This window comes from Scomber scombrus, chromosome 7, assembly GCF_963691925.1.
Source record: "Scomber scombrus chromosome 7, fScoSco1.1, whole genome shotgun sequence".
Taxonomy (NCBI): Eukaryota; Metazoa; Chordata; class Actinopteri; order Scombriformes; family Scombridae; genus Scomber; species Scomber scombrus.
Window position 1 is genome coordinate 26166544 of NC_084976.1, and position 6203 is coordinate 26172746.

Sequence of the window (6203 nt, forward strand, 5' to 3'; positions counted from 1 at the left end):
CGAAGGAAAGGGCTGCTTCACTGCTCTGCTCCCAATTATCCGTTTGGTCGAGAAACCAAACAAGCCAAAACTGCTGATGTTGTTGGAACCAGAAACAAAAAGCTTAAGGAAATTGCCTGAGAAGAAAAAGAGAGAGCCTTTAGTTTATTATTGTCATTGCTCTTTTATTTTTTTAGAGAGGACTGCTATCGGAGGGAGTGGAGCTTATGTTTAATAGTTTGAGACTTTTATGAGAGAACTATGCATTACCAAAGGTTCGGACTGTCAGACAATGTCATTATCACTTGAGTGTCGGACTGTTTTTCTTTTTATAATGATTAGTTGTTGTTGCATAGTTGTTGACTTTGTTTGTTCATGTTTTTGCAACTTTTTTCTGTCCTCACAGCTACTTTCTCTGAGGTATGCTGGGTCTGTAGTCCTAAATGAAATCAACTACTTCAATCCAGTTTTCACTTTCAAACGTAGCACCTGATTTTTAGTTCGTTTTAAGCCAATATCTCATTGAAACTGCTCATATTAAGAACGTACACATTTTCATTCTGTGACTTGAAGTTGCTGGATATAGAGTTGTGTAGCTCGTTGGAAATATTTTTGCCGTATTTTATGTCAGATTTCTTCACTCTGTGAATTTTTTTTATCTCCGCCACATTTTAATTTCAGGGGTACTAACATCTGTTTGTCATCAGATGTCAGTTGGTTCGTTCCAGTGTTTGTGGGATGTAGGTTGAAGCTGGATGCATTTAGTCACTGTCTAAAAGAACCACAGTTATTTAATTTCACACTTTCAGACCTGCAGCTTCGTCCTATGGTTGCAGGAGGCATTATGTGGAATTCCTCAATGTCGTACGAAGTTTTCACAGTCACAGACGCACAAATGTGGAGGGAAGTTGAGCAGCTGGGAGAACTGAGAGACGAGCTGATGCAGCACAGATGTTTTGATGTCAGTGATCAAGTTTCCCCATCCAAGTCTTCTAAAGTTATATCACATGTTGTCATGTCGCATTTCTGTGTAGATGTTTAGTCGTTTTACCTCAAATTAGAACCCCCTTTAAAACTCACTCAAGTAGGAGCTAAGTTGTTGTGTAGATTTCTGTCTTAATGATGGTGTGATGAACAAGTGCCCATCTCACATTTTCTTCTAAACTTATCGACCACATGAGCTGAATTTACTATATCACATTCAATAATCTCACACACAACTTTCTTCATTCTATAGGTTGTTTTTTTTCTTCTTTTTAGACAGGCCTTTATGAGACAGATTTGTGCCCTGCATCACTATTACTCAGCATATTAAGGGGACACGACAGTTAAAGATTAATTTATACGAGAGTTCATTCACACTTGTGTAGGCATGTTATGGCAAAAAAAAAGTAATTCTATGCAGTATGGTGTAAAATATGTAAATTAATTATAATATCCTGTATTTATGAATACCCTTTAAAAACTGAAATCTTATAATCTTATAAAATGCAAAACACTGCTGACGTTTAAGCTGAAATGAAACGCGGGCATTAAAATAAACAATCGTGAAAAAAAACGCCAGAGTTTGACAGAGAGTGAAACGTATCAGCAGGCACGAAAAATGTAGTCTAGTGTTTTATTGATACTATAAGTCATTCTCTGCTGTACTGTATATGGTTGTACAGTATGTATGATAGGCAGTGTAAAATACTTTGCATGTCTTTTTTACACAACTGCTCAGTGAATTGGATATTTGACAAATCATATACAAGTTGACGATGGACTGATTCACATCCACTTTACTCCCGAGAGTCATAGAAACCATGCTGTTGTGATGTAGTCTCTTCCACATTCAAAACAAGTGCCACATACAATTAGATTGTAACACATGAGTATTTCCTTTCACCTGACCTCACTGCAAAAAGAGAAGTGTCTCCTTACAGGTCATCGCAAGGACCTGCTATGAAATGAAATATTTGGTTTTGAGTCCTTCTCTTGTATTAAGTAGGCTGAGTGAGTCACTGTTCCAGGTTTCTGGTTGTTTTCTAAGTGTTAGTGATCACTGAAACCTTCCTGATCCTCTTTAAGGTATCGCCTTTCATCCAGAAAGCTCACATTACAGCTGAGGGGGAAACAGCAGACGAACCTGTCTTGCCTGTTTGTTTTTTCTTTTCTTCTCGTAAACATCTGTAAACTGCTCGCTATGGTTAATACAGCGAGGGCAATAGGATATTATGTCTCTGTGTGTGCATGTACTCGTGCATTTTTCCTGCTTCCCAATTTCTAAAGGGATAATTGTTTCGGGGAGACAGGGAGGGTCGATCCTTGAAGTATCTCATTTCCCTGTCTCGACCAAATTGAATTTACTCTTCTAAATGTCAGCGCGTGTGACAGACTCGGAAGGAGCGACTGTGCTGAAAATGTCAACAAGGACGGGGTCAAAGAGAGGAGGGTTGTTTTAAAACCCTGATTGATAGGCCAGATGACTCGATACCTTCCCCCATCTTCAAATCCTGCTTTTATCGTCCCTTCAAGGACAGTGATATTTATGTGGAGCATTACCTTTATGAGGTTCTAAAATGGTGGATAAACCGCAGCGAGAGGGGCCATGAGAGCGGTGAATGCTGTCGGGGCTTTTGCTACATCCCCACCCACCAAAATGCTCTGTGATTTGGCACCAATTTAAAGGCAGTTCTCTTAACCCTCAACTGCACTGTGGGTACGTTTAAGTACGAGTCAGGAAGGCCAGAGGAAGTAATGCATTTTTAAACAGTCTCCCACTTGTGAATACGTGCGACTGTGTGAGTGCAGAGCAGAGAATATGCATACTCAGCACGGCCACGGACACGGACGTTGTATTTTTCATATCAGATGGATAAATGAGTCAACTTTACAATTTAGATTCCAAACAACAACCTAAAACAAGCAGACATCACATCCCTGCATACTTCACCATACTCCACATTATTCCAAAGACTATTTAGTTCTCAAAAAGAAAAGACAAGAAACACTATTTTCATACCAAATGCATCTTTTTTTGGGGGGACAAACATTCTCACACTCCTCGGAGGAAAATGTTTGGTGCAGACAATGTTTATCTGAAGCCATACAGCCTATAGAAGAACCTGTTTTATTGTATTCACATATTATAATGTCATACATTACATCACTTTTTGCCTTTTGTTTTTACTCAACGCACACTGGCCTTTACTTTTACGATCGCCCGTGACCTTTTTTTTTGCTCGTTTTACAACATTCACATGAACGCTTGTTTGAATGTTTTTCTACAGCGGTGAATTGTGTTAAGCGTTTGTCTTTATTGAATGTGCTGAACTACAATGTCAACTGTTGCCTCACCAGCATCCACTTGAGCTTTGTGGTTTTTGTTCTTGGCTTTAAAACACTTCATGTGCTTTACTTATTTGACTGATTTATTGTACAAAGACTTCACAGGGATATCTACTGTAAGTAAGTCCCTTTGCTTTTATTGTGAAATACTTTATCTGGAATTCATGTGCTTTGTATCACTTCGTGTGCTTTACAGAATTTCTTCACTGTGGGTTTTTTTCCATCTCATGTTTACCTGTAACAGCACTCCAAAGGCATTTGTCATTCAAACTTTAAATGTGGAGTCAGGCTCTTGCTCCTCACTCAGAGCAGAAACAGGCTGAATTTACAGCTATAGGCAATATTTTTTAACTATATAAGCAGTACAGTTTTGTGCTCAAATTCAGTGCTCCTAAAGTAAAGATTGGTCCACCTTGCAACTAAGGTGAATGCATCAATTACAATCAGCTATGCATGCTGACAAGTGACTTTACCTTAAAGCTAATCTGGGGTTTTTGCATGTTTTAGGTGTTTTCCCTGTGCATCCGGGGAATGATTCCTTTACTTTCATTCTTTACAGCATAATAAAATCTCGTAAAGACTTTGAACTCGCTTCAGATAAGTAATCCATCACTGTAAGCATCGGCTCAGCTTTTATGTCAGCTATGCTTTTGTTGTATGGTAATTGCATTGCAGGTTTTTCTTATCAACTGCTATACCGTGCAATAATAGAAAGATGGGAAAGACATCTAAAAAACCTCCTTCAGCGTGCTTTGAAAAGCTGCGAGCACTAAACTGATTACAACCAGGTAAAACATGCAAAAACACTGAGGTTTTCAAGTACTGTAACATTTGACCAGCCTGGCAGCGCAAGTATAACGTTATAGATTAACCTTTGACATGTACTATCAATTATAAAGGCGATAGTCACCGTATGATGCACACATGCATGTCGTCATCAACATAATGACCCTGTAGTGTCATCACTCCATCCACCCAAAGACTGTTTTTCTCCTTCGTTTACCTCATCATAGACCAATTTTCCTAATCCGGCTCCTCCTGTACTTCACCATTTTACACCACACCAAGCACTTTAACAAAGCAGTACCTTTATCTCACAACACCTGTGTTAAAGAGAGCAATAAGTGGCTTTAATGAAGTGTACACCGTTGTGCATGGCTATCAGGTGACACGCCATCGGGAAAAGGAATGTACTTTATGATGGGCCTTAAAAACAGAGTTTAGTGTTTGTAGTCTGTCCTAAAGCAGACAAACTAGTGTTTTAAATCCCAGTGAATGCCATGCTGTGATCTGACAATAGAGCGAATTATTTCCCTTGTAATCATATTTTTTTGTTTATCATTATGTACTTGTTGGATTTATGTGTAAGTCAATTATTTGCAGTTTGCAAATTTAAATTTTGCAATAATTGAGGTGTTTTTTTTTATTTTGTATACACATAAATGGAGATATATTGAAGAAACTGTGTAAAAAAAACATGTATTAGAAATGTAGGATAATAATGTACAAATCAGAATCTGAGAGATAACAGGTGTGCACTTTCTTGTTGATTAATCTTTAGCTTTCAGCATTCCATTCCTGTATTGATCAGTCAAACTAACAATCAGAAATGAAACTACGTCAGAAACTATATACCAAAATTAAAGATTTACTTTATAGCAATGCTGTGTCTATGTCTTGTGATTTCGGAGATATTTATGTTTTGTTTGACGGGGAAAAAAACAAAGTTACTTACTATGAATACAAGAGACTTTATGCATGTCACACATCTTTCAATTCTGAAGATTGTATACAAGTTTATACATCAGTGGTGGAAGATATAGCTACATATATTTTTAGATTTAAAAATACACAATATAAGTTTTACATTCAAAAATGTACATGATCAGTAAGATATACTTTTGTATAGGTTATCACAAGTGTAATTCAACTTACTTGTAATATTATTGGATTCATTGTTGATGCATTGATGTTTAAGTTGATTTCAGTAGCAGTTTGAGGTAGAGCTAAATTTAGCGACTTGACATCCTGCTGGGTAGTTTGATCTCTAACAATGCATCGTATTTTATTGTTCACCACATATGTTGTATGTAAAATAGCTACCAAACAAATATAATGAGGCTGAAAAGGGAAGATAATTATAGTCCAGTTTTCATAGTAATTATAGCCGTGTTCTTGGGGATCTTTATATAAGTACAATGTTTTCTCTGTGAAATGTGATGAATTGGAAATACAAAAGGAGCATAAAATGGAAATACTGAAGTAAAGAACACATACTTTACCTTAGAATTGTACTTGAGTACATATACTTAGTTACTTTCCACCACTGCACACCAGCAGGTATCCTCCCCTGCTGAAGTGTCCTGAATCCATCTGAGCTCAAACAAGCAGAACTTCTCTGCATAATCAAGAAAGTTTTGTCCAGAAGGGAAACTCCTGCACAGTACAATAAAAAATAAAATCAGCTCCCATTCAGCATTCTGAAAACAGACGCTACAGAATGAGTCCCAAAAGCAAAATGTTATGGAACGATGGATTTATATGTCTGTGACACATTTTCTAATTGGATACTTTGTCGAGTCGAACACACTGGGAATGAACTGTCTGCCTTGTTAAAATGTAATGGCATTACTCAGCTTGGCATGGAGGAAGCTGCGGCTGCTCTGGCGGAGATAGTTTGTTCTATTTCAGTGAAACGGAAAATCACAATGACTTGTGTGCTCCTTAACCAGCTTGGTTTGACAACCACATTCACTCAAATATTTTTGGAATGGATATGCTCCATTTATAATCACTCATTTTAATTGTTGGCAGTTGTTGTATTCTATCATTTTCTAGCAGACCCTCTGGGTGGCCAAATTAATTTTACATCTAAAGAGAGTCTAATTTGAAAC